The sequence below is a fragment of the Schistocerca serialis genome, chromosome 3 (genome assembly GCF_023864345.2).
Source record: "Schistocerca serialis cubense isolate TAMUIC-IGC-003099 chromosome 3, iqSchSeri2.2, whole genome shotgun sequence".
Taxonomy (NCBI): Eukaryota; Metazoa; Arthropoda; class Insecta; order Orthoptera; family Acrididae; genus Schistocerca; species Schistocerca serialis.
The window spans coordinates 566,047,555-566,067,491 of NC_064640.1; positions in this window are offsets into that span (position 1 = coordinate 566,047,555).

Genomic DNA, 19,937 nt, shown 5'->3' on the forward strand with positions numbered 1-19,937 from the left:
CATGCCTCACACTCCCGTAAGTTGTGGAGACTGCTACATCAAATAGGCACACAATGATCCTCCAACCTATAGACAAACGCCAAAGCCTGGATCCCTAAGGTTTCTGCGTTATAGCTTCATGAGGAACGCAATAAGGACACTTCGATTTCTCTTTTTATTTATTTACTTTTATGTTAATTTTTCCTTGTATTTCGCTGAACGGAGCAGCTTCAATGCGCGATATTTCGATCAACACAGGCCTTTCAGAGAGAGACGTAGGTTGCCTGTTATTGACATGTTGTATGCTTTCATCCCTGGCCATGTGGACACACCTTCCGTGCCTGCACGCGTCTGTGCGCCGTGCGCTGTTTACAGTATCGGCTACCGAGTTGCTTGTGTTAGGCCCGGCGATTGGACTGCTTACTGGCTGCGATTCCGAGCTCATCATCGACAAACTGACCACGGTGCGGGATTCGCTTTGCGACAGCTGGAAGTCTGAGGAGCCTGATATCTCGGGCACTTCATACAACGTGTTCGCGGCGAACAAGTGGCGTCTGAGGCGCACAAAACATGCATCATTCTTCTAATTATCTTTGTTACAGTCGGTTTCAGGTAGCGTAATAATGCTTAAATTGGTATTATGTCCTTATCGAATGATGGTAGGTTTTCTTGAAATGTATTTTCTGTTGCATTCTATGACTAGGCCTTCGACGTTCACTTTTGCTAGTGACAAAAGTCCGTTTGTCACTAGACCAGATATTAGTAACCGTCTTCAAAAGAGCACACTGCTCGCTTTGGAGCGATGTAGATGATGTACATCTGGTATAAGTTGGTCATATGACACTCCAACACCGACGGAAGACATGGCAGTGTACTAATGTGTATATTCCAGTCGGCCGTATGGCTCCTGAGCAGTAAGATGGGTCGACGTGGAGCCGTGGCAAAATGATGGATATGGACTTGTGTTTGGATGTGCCTATTACGTCACCATGAATAAAGTTGTTCAATGTGTTGTGAATCAACGCGAACCGTCCAGCGTATCTACAAGGAATGGTGTATTACTCGCAGATATGCAACGCGGCGTAAGCACAATGGTCATACGAAGAACCCAAACGACAGCTACCATAAACGAGTATCAAACATTGCAATCGAATGCGGTTTCAGAGTCGAGGAGAATTGCTGCTTCCAGTGACGCAAGTCTAAATCTATCAGTTTCCAAGTGAAAATTGCGAAGAGAAGTCCATGCAGTGGGCATTTGCGATCGGAACCCTAGCAAAAATCCATTGAACGCAGTGGTACTTATCGTTACACGTGTTTAATGGGTCAGAAAAGTAGAAATTAACAGTATCTGACTGAAGGTGGTTAGTATTGCCAGACTACACGCAACTCCACCATTTATTAAATGAGTCGAGTGCATCGTTGGGCCAACAAGGCGTTTATGGTTCAAATGGCTCTGAGCACTGTGGGACTTAACATCTGAGGTCATCAGTCCCCCAGAACGTAGAACTACTTAACCGTAACTAACCTAATGACATTGCACACATCCATGCCCGAGGCAGGATGCGAACCTGCGACCGTAGCAGTCGCGCGGTTCCGGACTGCAGCGCCTGGAACCGCTCGGCCACCGCGGCCGGCCAAGGCTTTTAACCCGAATATTTGTGGACAGTGTATTTCAGGCCGGAAGTGATTATGTGACATTTCGGAGATGTTTCTAGTACCTTGACATTAGGCTCATTATTTACTGTCTATGTTTCTTGTTAATTTTTGTGTCATTACCATATTAACAGATAATGTGTGGAGTCTATCCTATGTAACTTTCTCTTTAGGTTTTCGTTGTCATTTATTAAAAACATTTGAAAATAATTGTTGTTAATTCAGTATATTCTTATACAGTCTGTTTGATAAGTAATGACATTTTCTTTTATATCTGCATTAAATCCACTTTCCAGGAAGCAGTGCTTGTTGCTCAGTGTTACTTGGTTTAATCCTATATTATGAAATTAATCAAAATATTCTACATTTCTGCTTTCGTTCCATATTATTTCATTTCGAGTGTGTATCCTTTTTTTACTCCACATCCTAATAGTCTTGAAACCCTAATAGGTTTCAGGACCGCTTCATTCTTTGTTTGATAAAATATGGTCAGTTTCATTCATGGTACCATCTGGTCTCTGCCAACTTTGTGTTCAGTTTGTTTTCCTCTGGAGGAATGTATTAAGAACCAACTAGATCTCTTCTCTGCAATTTCTACAAATGAATAGTCTATGTTTTCTATGTTTTCATATCCGAAGTTTCCCAGAGAAAAATCGTTGTTTAGTTTTATTTGTACGTTCGTATTAATGATCTCCATTCTTACTTGCAGTGGGATTCCGTTTTATTTATCAGTGTCTACTATATTTCGTAGAACTGTCATGGTTTCTCTATAGAATGTAGGCATATTGATGTAGAAACTCGTGTGATTTCCAAAGAATATACTTTGTTCGATTTTCAGACGCTATTTTGTTATTATGTCGGTGCATTCTAGAATATCAGTAATTTTATTTGGAATTTTCTTGTTTCCAATAGTGCCTGTAAGTGAATTTCATCCCTGTTCTCTTCCTCTGTTATAACACATACATACTAACTTATTTTTTTATCTTCACTGTTTCGCCTCTGTTCCTTGAACACTATTATATCTCATTTGTTCTTGCATCTATTGCGTCCACTGTGGACTGCAGTAATAGATTTCTGTGCTACTCGCATATTTCGCTTCACCACTACGCGTTACGATGATCCACAGCGTCATCTAAAGCTGAAATGTTACGATCGATACACTGTTTTAATGATTAGTAAGGAGAATAAGATGACGAAAAGGAATGTGCCGTCGTACATTCCTAATGAATGACGTTCGTCAGAAATCTACTAACGTATAAACACACACAGAAAAACAGTAACAGAGCAGCAGTTCTATGCTTACAGATGAAGAGAAACAAATAAGAAGCTGTATATGTTTGTGGGTGCATGTGCTGTTCGGTTTATATGTAATGTTACACTTATTTTCATTTCTTGAAAAGATGCTATTCACCTTGTCAAAGAGCTTACGGGCTGATACAGTGAAGTACAAGGGGCGATCAAAAAGTTTCGGTTAGAAGGCCCGTACAACCCAATATCTGTGCGCCAGTCAGGCAAAACTGCTGTGAGCGCTGAAGCAATCATCCCATCGACGCACCCATTTGGTAAAACATTGTGTCCTGATGCGCGGAGAAGTCCGTTACAGTCTGCTGCACATCTTCGTCCGACAGGAATCGTCGACCATTCAAGACCTTTTTTTAAGGAACCAAAGACGTGGTAATGGAGTGGGGACTATAGAGCAGGTGCTCGACTGGCCCCCACTTGAGTTGGCATAATCTCTACGTTACATCTGCGACTGGGGCCGTGCGTGTCGAATCGCGACATACAGGAAATTGTCATACCATTCCACAACGGCAGACAAACATACTTACCCCGGTGTGGCCGTGCGGTTCTAGGCGCTTCAGTTTGGAACCGCGTGACCGCTACGGTCGCAGGTTCGAATCCTGCCTCGGGCATGGATGTGGGTGATGTCCTTAGGTTAGTTAGGTTTAAGTAGTTCTAAGTTCTAGGGGACTGATGATCACAGATTTTAAGTCCCATAGTGCTCAGAGTCATTTGAACCATACTTACCCGATACACATTCTTGATTTGATGTCTACCAGTGTTTATCCTTCGGCAGCCAAGAAAAGAATAACAGCACGTTGGTCCTGCTAGAATGCATTTGGTAATAACGCAGCCATAATTTACGTTTCCTCATTTGCCACACGCACGCTGTAAAGACAAGAACGCCACACGAATACCTTGCCTATATGTCGATGCACATACACTCCTGGAAATTGAAATAAGAACACCGTGAATTCATTGTCCCAGGAAGGGGAAACTTTATTGACACATTCCTGGGGTCAGATACATCACATGATCACACTGACAGAACCACAGGCACATAGACACAGGCAACAGAGCATGCACAATGTCGGCACTTGTACAGTGTATATCCACCTTTCGCAGCAATGCCGGCTGCTATTCTCCCATGGAGACGATCGTAGAGATGCTGGATGTAGTCCTGTGGAACGGCTTGCCATGCCATTTCCACCTGGTGCCTCTGTTGGACCAGCGTTCGTGCTGGACGTGCAGACCGCGTGAGACGACGCTTCATCCAGTCCCAAACATGCTCAATGGGGGACAGATCCGGAGATCTTGCTGGCCAGGGTAGTTGACTTACACCTTCTAGAGCACGTTGGGTGGCACGGGATACATGCGGACGTGCATTGTCCTGTTGGAACAGCAAGTTCCCTTGCCGGTCTAGGAATGGTAGAACGATGGGTTCGATGACGGTTTGGATGTACCGTGCACTATTCAGTGTCCCCTCGACGATCACCAGTGGTGTACGGCCAGTGTAGGAGATCGCTCCCCACACCATGATGCCGGGTGTTGGCCCTGTGTGCCTCGGTCGTATGCAGTCCTGATTGTGGTGCTCACCTGCACGGCGCCAAACACGCATACGACCATCATTGGCACCAAGGCAGAAGCGACTCTCATCGCTGAAGACGACACGTCTCCATTCGTCCCTCCATTCACGCCTGTCGTGGCACCACTGGAGGCGGGCTGCACGATGTTGGGGCGTGAGCGGAAGACGGCCTAACGGTGTGCGGGACCGTAGCCCAGCATCATGGAGACGGTTGCGAATGGTCCTCGCCGATACCCCAGGAGCAACAGTGTCCCTAATTTGCTGGGAAGTGGCGGTGCGGTCCCCTACGGCAGTGCGTAGGATCCTACGGTCTTGGCGTGCATCCGTGCGTCGCTGCGGTCCGGTCCCAGATCGACGGGCACGTGCACCTTCCGCCGACCACTGGCGACAACATCGATGTACTGTGGAGACCTCACGCCCCACGTGTTGAGCAATTCGGCGGTACGTCCACCCGGCCTCCCGCATGCCCACTATATGCCCTCGCTCAAAGTCCGTCAACTGCACATACGGTTCACGTCCACGCTGTCGCGGCATGCTACCAGTGTTAAAGACTGCGATGGAGCTCCGTATGCCATGGCAAACTGGCTGACACTGACGGCGGCGGTGCACAAATGCTGCGCAGCTAGCGCGATTCGACGGCCAACACAGCGGTTCCTGGTGTGTCCGCTGTGCCGTGCGTGTGATCATTGCTTGTACAGCCCTCTCGCAGTGTCCGGAGCAAGTATGGTGGGTCTGACACACCGGTGTCAATGTGTTCTTTTTTCCATTTCCAGGAGTGTATATCCGCATCGGAGTCACGCTTCGTTCATATCCGTTGCAGCAGCGCCCTCAGACGGAAAATTTCTGATTGTCCCTTAAAAATACAAGCGACTCCTCGTGGGTAGATATGTAACTGCTGTGGGTGATGGAGCTTAGTTGACAGATTCATTATGGTATTTTACAATTTTGATATTTACATATTATATACTAATATATATTAATTGCATGATTAATTTAATTGAACAGAATTCTCAGACTCTGGAAAAGGATAACAGCAAGGAGATCATGTTAATATTTCCTGTTCGAAGTCAGTCAGTCCTAGAAAACATTTAGTGTAGATGGCGGCAAACTAATTCTCATTAAGCTGTATGTCAGATTTATCACCCATAAAAAAGCACTCTGTCTTCAGGCCACGAGTGGCCACCGGGACCATCCGACCGCCGCGTCAACCTCAGAGGAGAATGCGGATAGGACGTGGAGTCAGCACACCGCTCTCCCGGTCGTTATGATGCTATTCTTGACCGAAGCCGCTACTATTCGGTCGAGTAGCTCCTCAATTGGCATCGCGAGGCTGAGTGCACCCCGAAAAATGGCAACAGCGCATGGGGTCTGCATGGTCACCCATCCAAGTGCCGGCCACGCCCAACAGCGCTTAACTTCTGTGATCTCACGGGAACCGGTGTATCCACTGCGGCAAGGCCCTCATAAAGATATCCTTGAAAACTGTTGTCTTGTGAGTACTAGCAGCTGCGCGGCGTGGAAGTTCCCGTCAGACATTGGCACCTATCCTGACTGGTTCCCCTGAATCTCGCTAGGATATCATCTCTCAGACACTGTGACAGGTGTGACAGTGGTAGGGCACTGAATTCGTATTCGGGAGGACGGCGGTCAAATCGCTGCCTGCCATTCTTATTTAGGTTTTCCAAAAAATGTTCAAGTGGCTCTAAGCACTATGGGACTTAACATCTGAGGTTATCAGTCTCCTGGACTTAGAACTACTTAAACCTAACTAACCTAAGGACATCAGACACACCCATGTTCAAGGCAGGATTCAAACCTGCGGCCGTAGCAGCAGCGCGGCTCCAGACTGAAGCGCCATGAACCGCTCGGCCACAGTGGCCAGCTAGGTTTTCCATGATTTCTCTAAATTTCTGAAGGCAAATACTGGGATGACTCCTTTCAAAGGGTACGACCACTTTCATCCTTCCCAAACCGAGCTAGTGTTCTCTCTCTAGTGACTTGTAGTTGACGGGACGTTAGATTCACAAGGGAACCTCCCCATCGCACCCCCCTCAGATTTAGTTATAAGTTTGCACAGTGGATAGGCCTTGAAAAATTGAACACAGATCAATCGAGAAAACAGGAAGAAGTTGTGTGGAACTACGAAAAAAATAAGCAAAATATACAAACTGAGTAGTCCAGGCACAAGATAGGCAACATCAAGGATAATGTGAGCTCAAGAGCGCCGTGGTCCCGTGGTTAGCGCGAGCGGCTATGGCACGTGAGGTCCTTGGTTCAAATCTTCCATCGAGTGAAAAGTTTAATTTTTTATTTTCAGTTTATGTGACAAACTCTTATGTTTTCATCACTTTTTTGGGATGATTATCACATCCACAAGAAAACCTAAATCGGGCAAGGTAGAAGAATCTTTTTACCCATTCGCCAAGTGTACAAGTTAGTTGGGTCGACAACATAGTCCTGTCATGTGACAAACATGCCGTTACCAATGTCGTATAGAATATATCAGACGTGTTTTCCTGTGGAGGAATCGGTTGACCTATGACCTTGCGATCAAATGTTTTCGGTTCCCATTGGAGAGGCACGTCCTTTCGTCTACTAAGGTCGCAAAACAGACACTAAACTTATTACAGTGAACAGAGACGTCAATGAACGAACGGACAGATCATAACTTTGCGAAAATAAAGAACGTAAACTCTTCACTCGAGGGAAGACTTGAATCTAGGACCTCTCATTCCGCAGCTGCTCACGCTAACCACGGGACCAAGGCGCTCCTGAGCTCGTACTCTACTTGACGTTGCCTATCTTGGGCATGGACTACTCAGTTTGTATATTTTGCTTATTTTTTTCATAGTTCCACACAACTTCTTCCTGTTTTCTCGATTGATCTGTGTTCAGTTTTTCAAGGCCTATCCACTGTGCCAACTTATAACTAAATCTGAGGGGGGGTGCGAAGGGGAGGTTCCCTTGCCAGCCTTTGTTTTATTTAGGCCTATTTCTCTTACTATTATATGTATCGCGTTTTGTAGCCTCATATTAGTCGTCCGTGCCATCAAATTCAAACTGACTCTGACACTGTTCAAGAAAAAAATAATAATAATAACTGCTGACCTCTCTATTACCTTAACAATACAATTTTTGGTGATGGTACTGCGCTAATTTCTCTTGCGGACAGTAAAATCATTAATTTTGACTTAATAAACGAATACTTGCCCAACTACTACAGATAAAAACAGAGGTCATCTGTTTTCAAAAAAAAATGCAGAGAAGAGTTTTTTCGGGGCCTGTTAGTCAAGAGGATAATTCGCACGACGGGAAATATTAAGATAATGGTGAATCACAGCAAACGAGCTTCAGCGTGTAAACTGTTGAGCTCTGCCAGCTTTGTAAGGTGCCGTGCTACTGTCTTGACAAGAAAGGATTTTCCGGCAGTGAAGCAATTTGTGTCCGACCAAGGGAGATGAAGAACAGGAAATCCGCGTCGCTAATTTCACGGTGCGTTCGCCTGCAGAGCGCACTGGTCATTACTCAGTCTGTCAGCTGAGTTATGAACACTCGTGAACGGAAAAATGGCCACTATAACCGAACTTCCAAAGCGTACTTCTTTCCCCTTCCTAAGCTAGCTGATTAAAAGTTATATTCTGTAGGAAGCGAGACGGGATACCTGCGAGGCAGTTTACCTTCGAGATCGGCACACAACCGTAGATCATATTTATAGGAAACGTCGAACATTACAGCTGTGGTAAATTTTGAACGACAGATTTCCCTTGCTTCCTATTGGTTACTTATGATCTCTGTTGCAGAAGGTAAAGTTATTTACATTTTTCTTAAATAACTGTGGTCATGCTAGATTAATTTAGGAAGCGTAATAGTGTAGTATAATTATCTGCATTTTTCTGCTGTCAGTCACGATTATTTATTTTATGTTAAATTAAATATACTTAAACACGTTTCAGGCATGATTTGCTGATAATCAGGCGTTAATGCAAATGGACAAACCTTACTTAAATCTTGACCTAACACTGTTTTGTTCACTGTTTTTTCTGCTATTGATGGTATCTAGAGGGAGGTGGCGGGAGCAGTGGGTGGCCAGAAATCGATGTCGAGTGGTTTCTTCTGCTGGCATCGAGCTGTGCCTCGTTGTTTGTTGTCATTGATGCCACAGCGTGTGCGTAATGCAGATAATAGTGTGATATACTTTTTATATGTCGCTTGTTCACTTGCAGTTTTGGCGTCCCAAAGCTTCATCCGCATCGTTTGTATATAGGTGGAGCTGTTGTGCAACACGGCACTATTACACTGCTTAATGTGATACCGTTTTAGACGTCTTTCTAGAACACGTAAAACATGTTACTCAGAAAGCGCCCGAAATTATGCGTAATATTGGCATTGCTGACTATAAATTACCGTTGCATGTGGTGCAGTCATATTACAAAACTATCTTCAACGAAGCTGTGGATTTCGCTGCCAGCGTCTGGGAGAATCGCCTTAGACTAGGCAATTACAAAAAAATTCTGCGACGAATTCAGCGGAGCGTACTTCCGAGGCTCACCGGTGCCTTTCGCACTACACCTGTAGGGGATTTACCGGCTATCCTTGGGACATGTCCGACCGACATCGTGCTACGTTACAGAGCGGCATTATATTGGTTGGAGAGTGAACAGTATGACAGCGTGTACGAGATCACAGGAAAGTATATTCGTGATAAAACACCTTTATGAGGCTGGAAGTTAGATGAATGGCAGTCCGACTTGGACACTAGGAGCACTGCAAGGCCTGTCCACAGAATATTCCCAGGCATCAGGAACAGGCTCAAACTGCGCTGCATTATCCTTACTCGAGGTATGGTGTACCTATTAACAGGCCACGGTCCATATCCCATCGGCATCGAGTGAGATGTAGTAGCACCCAGTCTGTGAATGTGAAGAGGAACTTCCACGGATCGTGTCGTTCTCAAATGCCTCCTTGTGCAGGTAGAGAGAGAGACAGCAAAAAATTAGGCTTCGATCTGCATACAATTCTAAGTGACCAAAACTTGTGGACTAAAGTCAGTGTGATAGCACATCGGATATCTAAAAGGCTATTGCTTAACTTTCAGTCTATAATAGACACTCTGAGTATAAAAAGAATGTCAACAGGTAACGAGAAGCGTTTTCTCAATTATAGATAAAGATAGGCACATATAAATTTAATTAAGAGAAACTTTATATATATGATGAGGAAAGAAAAATTAAATAAAACGAAAAGAAAGAATGCTATGGGCACCCACATGGGTATTTATAGACTCGAGGATTGCCGAGGCACGCACATACCAGTGTGGGTGATGTAGAATAATGTAGTATAAATAGATTTAGAAGTAGGTACAGCTGTTGTTAGTCGGCAAACCGCGAGCTCTTTCGAGGCTGCCAGTAACATATCTAGTGATCTAAGATGGAAGTTATTCACTTGAAGCTTGAGTTAGTTCCCTCTATTTTTTTAACTGATTCTTATTTTTGCAATGTTATGTTTTATTTCTACATTAATATTACCAAACGTGGCTGTTAACATGACTTACTGCTGCATACGTGATATAAAACATTGTATGTCACCATGACTAACAAATAGGTACGGCCTGTTTAGAGTTTCCAGGTAAGGGGTCTAAAATTAGTAGCAATAAACTGATTTGAATTAAACACGATAGTGTAATGATACATTACAAATCTGCCAGAGTAGCAACGATGTGGATGAACCTTTGGAACATTCAGAACTTAAATCAATAGCTGACACGTAAAAAGTGTATTACATGATTATCGCCGCATAACTATTGAAGCAAAACTATCTGCATTCCACAGAGGCTGTGGTATCAATCACAACTAACAACGAGGCATTGCTTCACGCCAGCAGAAGACACCACTCGACATCAATTTCTGGCCGCCCACTCAGCCTCTCCCCACCCACCCCCCCTCGCCAACTTTCCCCCAATACCCATATAGCCAATCCAGTAGAATGACAGTGAAGAAAACAGTTCTAAGTTAACTTAGATTAAGACATTTTATCCTTAAGTAACATTTATCTGTATGCATAAACACCTGACAATCAGCCAAACATCCTTGAAACACAACTTATAAAAGATGAAGGATCGTCTTTCATCCAGCACCTGGATCATAATTGCCATGTATAATTTCCGAGGTTTCAACGGTTTACGAATTTATGTCAAGAAATTGAAGGAATGATCCGAGAATATTCAATAGTGTTTGTAAATGGAGGTGTTTTGCGAATCGTAGGCAGTCTAGATGGACTGCTTTTGACTTAGCGTGAAGCTCGTTAATCTATTAAAGTGTAATAAAGCGTTTGATCCATTAAGGAATGAACCTCAATACAGCATAAATACGTAATATATGCGTCACTGGTCTCTCGCTACCATCCAGTGTACGAAATATGTACCGTGGGTCATATAGTTCATTGCATTATAGACATAGCCATTGCAGTACTAGGTTTGTGAATATGGGATAAAATGGTGTTTCATTTTTATATTCTTTTTTATAGGCTTGTTAAACAACATGAGTGATTTCAGGAAAGGGGGGTTACTCTGATATCATTCGAGATAAAGTACCAGCTCAAACTGTACTTGGTTGACGGATGACACATCCACACTACGCGAGTGAAGTGTCTCAGCCACTGCGCCATCTTGCTCGCTTTCCGGGGAACGCTTTATCATTAACTTATGTGTATGGACAGAATTTTATTAATACTATCTTCTACAGATTTTATCACCACAGAAATATTACGCCGTATGTGGTCTGAAACTTAAACGAATGTTTTCAGTTTCTTGCAGATGCTTAAACAGGAAGTTCTAAATTTAAACCTTGCGGTAAGTTTGTGTCACAGAGGTTCTCGGACCAGTACTTCTTGGTTTTCACGACTCGTCGACGTAACTAGTAAGCAATGTGAGACCATCTCTAGCATTGACATTAACTTTCAGTTAATTGGGTTTCTTTCTGTTACTTCCAGATCAATCTTCACGGTCCTCCATTCCGGAGTAGGACCCCAAGAGGAACAGATATGATGGAGTGCCTGGTTTAACCTGCCACAAGGGATATAATGTCAACTGAACTCATTCCAGTGACATGAAATAAATGGAGTTAATGGGGATAAAAGATTGTTTACGGTTTCGCAGACACTTTTTGAGGAATAAAACTGACATCATTCAGACGGTATTTTGAGGCTGTGGACCCCTACATAAAGAAATTACTTCTCGATATATTGTCTGTTGGTGGCTGCTCATTTAATTCCGAGACGACTGCCAACGTGAAACAGCCAACGTGCTAGAAGACAATACAGATACAATAACGTGAAATCATCTGAATGAATTAACGCTTAGAAATCTACATCTACATCCATACTCCGCAAGCCACCTGACGGTGTGTGGCGGAGGGTACCCTGAGTACCTTTATCGGTTATCCCTTCTGTTCCAATCTCGTATTGTTCGTGGAAAGAAGGATTGTCGGTATGCTTCTGTGCGGGCTCTAATCTCTCTGATTTTATCCTCATGGTCTCTTCGCGAGATATACGTAGGAGGGAGCAATATACTGCTTGACTCTTCGGTGAAGGTATGTTCTCGAAACTTTAACAAAAGCCCGTACCGAGCTACTGAGCGTCTCTCCTGCAGAGTCTTCCACTGGAGTTTATCTATCATCTCCGTAACGCTTTCGCGATTACTAAATGATCCTGTAACGAAGCGCGCTGCTCTCCGTTGGATCTTCTCTATCTCTTCTATCAACCCTATCTGGTACGGATCCCACACTGCTGAGCAGTATTCAAGCAGTGGGCGAACAAGCGTACTGTAACCTACTTCCTTTGTATTCGGATTGCATTTCCTTAGGATTCTTCCAATGAATCTCAGTCTGGCATCTGCTTTACCGACGATCAACTTTATATGATCATTCCACTTTAAATCACTCCTAATACGTACTCCCAGATAATTTATGGAATTAACTGCTTCCAGTTGCTGACGTGCTATTTTGTAGCTAAATGATAAGGGATCTATCTTTCTATGTATTCGCAGCACATTACACTTGTCTACATTGAGATGGAATTGCCAGTCCCTGCACCATGCGTCAATTCGCTGCAGATCCTCCTGCATTTCAGTACAATTTTCCATTGTTACACCCTCTCGATACACCACAGTATCATCTGCAAAAAGCCTCAGTGAACTTCCGATGTCATCCACAAGGTCATTTATGTATATTGTGAATAGCAACGGTCCTATGACACTCCCCTGCGGCGCACCTGGAATCACTCTTACTTCGGATGACTTCACTCCATTGAGAATGACATGCTGCGTTCTATTATCTAGGAACTCTTCACTCCAATCACACAATTGGTCTGGTAGTCCATATGCTCTTACTTTGTTAATTAAACGACTGTGGGGAACTGTATCGAACGCCTTGCGGAAGTCAAGAAACACAGCATCTACCTGTGAACCCGTGTCTATGGCCCTCTGAGTCTCGTGGACGAATAGCGCGAGCTGAGTTTCACACGACCGTCTTTTTCGAAACCCATGCCGATGCCTACAGAGTAGATTTCTAGTCTCCAGAAAAGTCATTATAATCGAACATAACACGTGTTCCAAAATTCTACAACTGATCGACGTTAGAGATGTAGGTCTATAGTTCTGCACATCTATTCGACGTCCCTTCTTGAAAACGGGGATGACCTGTGCCCTTTTCCAATCCTTTGGAATGCTACGCTCTTCTAGAGACCTACGGTACACCGCTGCAAGAAGGGGGGCAAGTTCCTTCGCGTACTCTGTGTAAAATCGAACTGGTATCCCATCAGGTCCAGCGGCCTTTCCTCTTTTGAGCGATTTTAATTGTATCTCTATCCCTCTGTCGTCTATTTCGATGTCTACCATTTTGTCATCTGTACGACAATCTAGAAAAGGAACTGCAGTGCAATCTTCCTCTGTGAAACAACTTTGGAAAAAGACATTTAGTATTTCGGCCTTTAGTCTGTCATCCTCTGTTTCAGTACCATTTTGGTCACAGAGTGTCTGGACATTTTGTTTTGTTCCACCTACCGCTTTGACATAAGACCAAAATTTCTTAGGATTTTCTGCCAAGTCAGTACATAGAATTTTACTTTTGAATTCATTGAACGCCTCTCGCATAGCCCTCCTCACACTACATTTCGCTTCGCGTAGTTTTTGTTTGTCTGCAAGGCTTTGGCTATGTTTATGTTTGCTGTGAAGTTCCCTTTGCTTCCGCAGCAATTTTCTAACTCGGTTGTTGTACCACGGTGGCTCTTTTCCATCTCTTACGATCTTGCTTGGCACATACTCATCTAACGCATAATGTACGATGGTTTTGAACTTTGTCCACTGATCCTCAACACTATCTGTACTTGAGACAAAACTTTTGTGTTGAGCCGTCAGGTACTCTGTAATCTGCTTTTTGTCACTTTTGCTAAACAGAAAAATCTTCCTACCTTTTTTAATATTTCTATTTACGGCTGAAATCATCGATGCCGTAACCGCTTTATGATCGCTGATTCCCTGTTCTGCGTTAACTGTTTCAAATAGTTCGGGTCTGTTTGTCACCAGAAGGTCTAATATATTATTGCCACGAGTCGGTTCTCTGTTTAGCTGCTCAAGGTAGTTTTCACATAAAGCACTTACAAAAATTTCACTGGATTCTTTGTCCCTGCCACCCGTTATGAACGTTTGAGTATCCCAGTCTATATCCAGCAAATTAAAATCTCCACCCAGAACTATAACATGGTGGGGAAATCTACTCGAAATATTTTCTAAATTATCCTTCAGGTGCTCAGCCACAACAGCTGCTGAGCCAGGGGGCCTATAGAAACATCCAATTACCATGTCTGAGCCTGCTTTAACCGTGACCTTCACCCAAATTATTTCACATTTCAGATCTCCGTCAATATCCTTCGATACTATTGCACTTCTTATCGCTATAAACACGCCTCCCCCTTCACTGTCCAGCCTGTCTCTGCGGTATACATTCCAATCTGAGTTTAGGATTTCATTACTGTTTACGTCTGGTTTCAGCCAACTTTCTGTCGCTAGTACTATATGGGCAGTTCTGGGACCTTTCTATAGACGCACCTGCAGTTTACTATTAGCCCATTAATATTGTTATTCCCTGTTGCATTTTGCCTACTCCTACCTTGCCGCGTCTCGGGAGGCATCTTGTCGGGCCTAGGGAGGGAATTCTCTAACCTAAAAAACCCCCATGTGCACTCCACACGTACACCGCTACCCTTGTAGCCGCTTCCGGCGTGTAGTGCACGCCTGATCTATTCAGGGGGACCCTACATTTCTCCACCCGATAGCGGAGGTCGAGAAATTTGCACCTCAGATCTCCGCAGAATCGTCTGAGCCTCTGGTTTAAGCCTTCCACTCGGCTCCAAACCAGAGGACCGCGATCGGTTCTGGGAACGATACTACAAATAGTTAGCTCTGATTCCACCCCGCGAGCGAGGCTTTCCGCCATCACCAATTCCGCCAACCGCCTGTACGAACTGAGGATTACCTCTGAACCCAGACGGCAGGAGTCATTGGTGCCGACATGAGCAACAATTTGCAGTCGGGTGCACCCAGTGCTCTCTATCGCCGCCGGCAGGGCCTCCTCCACATCTCGGATGAGCCCCCCCGGCAAGCAGACAGATTGAACACTGGCCTTCTTCCCCGGCCTTTCCGCTATTTCCCTAAGGGGCTCCATCACCCGCCTAACGTTGGAGCTCCCAATAACTAATAAACCCCTCCCCCTGTGTGCCTGCTCGGACCTTGCTGAAAGAGCAGCCACATGTCCACTCACAGGCAGAGCGGGCGATGCCACACGGCCAGCCTCCACATTGACCCTCCGCCTCGTGCGCCGCGAACGCCGCTGAACCCGCCACTCCCCTTGGGGAGAGGGTAGCCCAACCGCGCCCCGTACCCGCGAAGATGTCTCGACAGCAGGGACAGTGGGTGAAGCATGTAACGCCTGGGGTGTAACACGCGACGCACCAGACTCCCCACTGCCGCTACACTCCGAGGCAGCAGCCTGAAGACGGCTGACCGTGGCCATCAACACGCCCAGCTGTTCGCGAACAGTGGCCAGCTCCTCCTGCGTCCGTACACAGCAGTCACACATCCTATCCATCCTAAGAAATCAATTTACTGTAGAGAGTTAATCAACTTGTAACTAGACTGCTAATTCACTAAAGGCAGCTGATTGTTGATTAAACTGTGATTGCTAGCCACTTCTTGTAGAAAACAATGAAAATAACACTACCTGTCTCTGGACTGTATTGAAAACAAACACTAGCACTACTGACAATATGGTTGACTAAAGGGACTCTCTCTGACTGTATTCAAAACAAACACGAAATCTATGGAACACTATTACTAGCACTCGACAATTAAAGCTTCCTAAAAGCAAAAACACACGGAAGAAGAAGTGACAAGTAAGAAAAATACAGTTAATACTTAAATTAAGGTAGCTCGCTGCATAGCAGACGTGAAGCAGACGGCAGTTAGGACGACACTGACACTACTGGCACTATGGCTGACTAAAAGGACTCTCTCTGACTGTATTCAAAACAAACACGAAATCTATGGAACACTATTACTAGCACTCGACAATTAAAGCTTCCTAAAAGCAAAAACACACGGAAGAAGAAGTGACAAGTAAGAAAAATACAGTTAATACTTAAATAAAGGTAGCTCGCTGCACAGCAGACGTGAAGCAGACGGCAGTTAGGACGACAGAAATGCTGAACTTCAATGTGTGTTATGTAAACAGAGTGGCCCAAAGTCACTAAAAAGGTTATCCAGTTTGGGGATGCGCCATGTACGACGCCTGTGCTTTGTGTCTGGATGTAGCATATGACATGGGTGTCGAAACGATATCTGATCAGTGTGGTACAGACGCTTGTATAGTGAACATTGCACCATGTCGCGAGTTAATCGTTCAACGGTGCAAGACGCATGGACGACTGCATAGCAGACATTATACAAGAAATCGAGTTCCTAAGCTCGAAAATTTCTAGGCTGGATCTTCAGTGTCCCTGAGAAGATGTTTCCTCGCACTTAATCCATTTCCCAGGATAACCGTGAAGTGTCTGCCGAACGGACGTCTGTCGCCTCCGCAGAGTCGTTACGGTCGATCGACAGTCTGCCGCCGATTTGAATGCGTGGCGTCTGCAGTCCGTTTCCACCAGATATGTACGCAGGCAAGTGCGCTGCATACGCTTCAGCATGGATGACCGATGTCACGCCCAATGCCTTCCCATGATTTTTGGTGATACATTGTATTGTTCAACAGAATAACCTCCGTTGACTTTCAAAGTGTAAAACGACCGAACAGTTAAGTGTATAACGTAGTACCAGTGAGTTAACGAGCATTGCGCTCTCATTTAAATATATGGCCGAAAGAGTCAGCCTACAGGAATTGTGAAACGAACCCCGTCCTCCAGGACCCCCTGCCGCAAAGGGCGCCACGCGGGGTAGCCGCGCGGATTAGGGCACCTTGAACGGTCAGCGCGGCTCACCCCGTCGGAGGCTCGAATCGTTCCTCGGACATGGGTATGTGTGTCGTCTTTAGCGTAACTTAGTTTAAGTTAGATTCAGGTGTGTGTAAGCTTAGGGACCGATGACCGCAGTAGTTTGGTCCTGTGAGACCTTACCACAAATTTGCAATTTTTCCACAAAGGGCGCAGATTCACCACGAGATGGGGAAACTCACAGCCGTCTATTGTTATTGAGGCCTAAGCGCTGTAGTGTGCGAGTGAGACAGACGAGGACCTACGTCATAGGGAAACCCAGTAGAAGCCATTTGTGGCCAAGGAGACGTAGCAGTGAAAAATATGGCAGACCTAAGATCGGCCATAAGGGGAAACATTTGTGAAAACTATTTAATTCTGTAGTAATGCGGGGAATCAAGCCACAGTAATTTTAATCTGCCATCCTCCATAAATTTTCATGGTGATCTCAATAAAACTTGAATATTGATCATATCTATAATAGTTCGGGATTTACTGTTAAAGTGAAATTAACAAGTTTTGTAACAAAGACCTGAATGCTAAAATCAGAACGCTTTGGTCGATATTAACGATCGACATTTGATATAGAAGCACACCATTAAAATGACAAACGCTGTAAATATCAACTCTGTACCTTTATTGTTTAAAAGATATAGTAAATTTAAATTATCAGTATTTACAGTTAAGCATCAGATCATCATTTCCCCCACACAAAACACATTGAACGGTGACAGCATGACGCTTTATTGAATCATTAGGCAACAGTTGTGAAGTTTAGTGCATAATAGATACTTCCGTTCTTTATTTGTTTGTCAGAAAGCACATTGGTGCAAGGCTATTGGCCATGGCATTAAAAGCTAAAAGGAAATTGTATTGGCTTTATGCAAAAGAATTTAACGTTTATTATGTAATGGATATTATTGTTACTTTATTTAGAATGTAAATGTGGTCACGCTTTGATTATTTAAATGTGTTAAAATGTAAAGTAATGTAGAATAAACTGTAGCCAATCAGATGGACGGCTTCAGGAAATGGAACTGCACTAGTCAGTTGAGCGAAGATATTTGGCGCTCGGGAAACGTGGTCGGAGACGGGCAGAGGGTAGTTCTGGTCTCGACACCAAAGAGTACAGTTCGGCTGGAGACACCAAAGGGCACAGTTCGGATTGAGACGCGAGTGGACAGTTCTGGTCGAGACACCAAAGAGGACAGTTCGGATGGAGAGTGGGTGGTCGGGTGGTCGGTTTTTAGGTAGCTAGGAAGTGAAACGACTTAGAAAATTTCGCGTTGTGTGGTATCGCGGGACTTAGTCTCTGAGCGGTGAGCAGCCGCGCGCCTGGTGTGAACTCTAACATTTTGCGTAGATAACTTGTATTTCGCGATGAGATTGTGAATGATCGAACTGTGTCAAATGGATATACGCTCGAGTGTAACAGTAACTCTAAATACGACCACTTTCGCTATTAGTTTGCTTTCTGAATAAACATTATTCTAACCAAATCGCAACTGTGTGGCCTACATCATTTATGGTTTGTTAATTTAGTTCTCGATGTTATTATTACTGTTATTTTGTGTTATGTTAACTTTGTATTTCGCAAACTTGCCATCAGCCAGACAATTTAACCAAAGAGTCACAAGTGTCTTATTCAGGGCGTGTAATGCGACACGTGCGGTTCAACCCCTAGACGAGTTTGAGCCAAGACATTTCGACGAAGAGGAACCGCATGTGAGCCCGAATATCTTTGGAATGTTAGCTGGCATACAGATAGCACGACAAAGTATTATATCGTCGTCGTTAATAGTTTCATCTACAAAGAATTACACTAACTGCCCTCCAGAAACAAGTGATAATTTTCTAAGACGAATTTTTTAGAAATAATGCTGTGATACCTACGTCATGCTTGAAGTAATTGGAGTTATGAGTATAGAATAATTTAGGTCAGAGCCACTGTCATACGAAATCACGTAACGTACATCCCTGGCGTCAACGTGTGGGGAGAATTGTAGTTGCTAGTTTTCACGTGTCTACGTTTTTCTTTAGTGTCAGTTCACGAGTTCTGCAGCGACGTATTAGGCTTATGTATTTGGGATGACGGTGGAAATGAATACGCTGAGGCGACGGAAGTCATGGGATACCTTCTAATATCATGTCGGACTACCTTTTTCCCGTCTTAGTGCAGCAGTTCGACGTGGCATAGACTCAACAAGTCGTTGGAAGTCCCCTGCAGAAATATTCAGCCATGCTGCCTCTACAGCCTTCCACAATTGCGAAGGTGTTGCCGGTGCAGGATTTTGTGAACGAACTGACCTCGTGTCCCGGTGACATGGCGCACTGTCATCCATAAAAATTCCATCGATGTTTGGGAACATGAACTCAATGAATGGCTGAAAATGGCCCCCAAGTAGCCGAATAAAGTCACTTCCGGTCAATGATTGGTTCAGCTGGACCAGAGAACCCATTCTATGCAAACACATCCTACGCTACTATGGAGCCACCACCAGCTGGCACAGTGTCTTGTCGACAACTTGGGTCCATGACTTCATGGGGTCTGCGCTACACTCTAACCCTACCATCAGCTCTTACCAACTAAAAGCTGGACTCATCTGACAAAGCCACTGTTTTCTACTCGCCTAGGTCCTGCCGATATGGTCACGAGCTCAGGAGGGGCGCTGCAAGCGATGTTGTGCTGTTAGCAAAGGCTCTCGCATCGGTCGTCTGCTACTATAGTCCATTAACGCCATGTTTCGCTGCATTGTCCTATCAGATACGCTTGTCGTACATTTCACAATTATTTCTACCGTTATTTAATGTAATGTTGCTTGTCTGTTAGCGCTGATAACTCTACGCAAACGCCGATGTTCCCGGTCGTTAAGTAAAGAACGTCGCCCACTGCGTTTTCCGTGGTGAGAGATAATGCCTG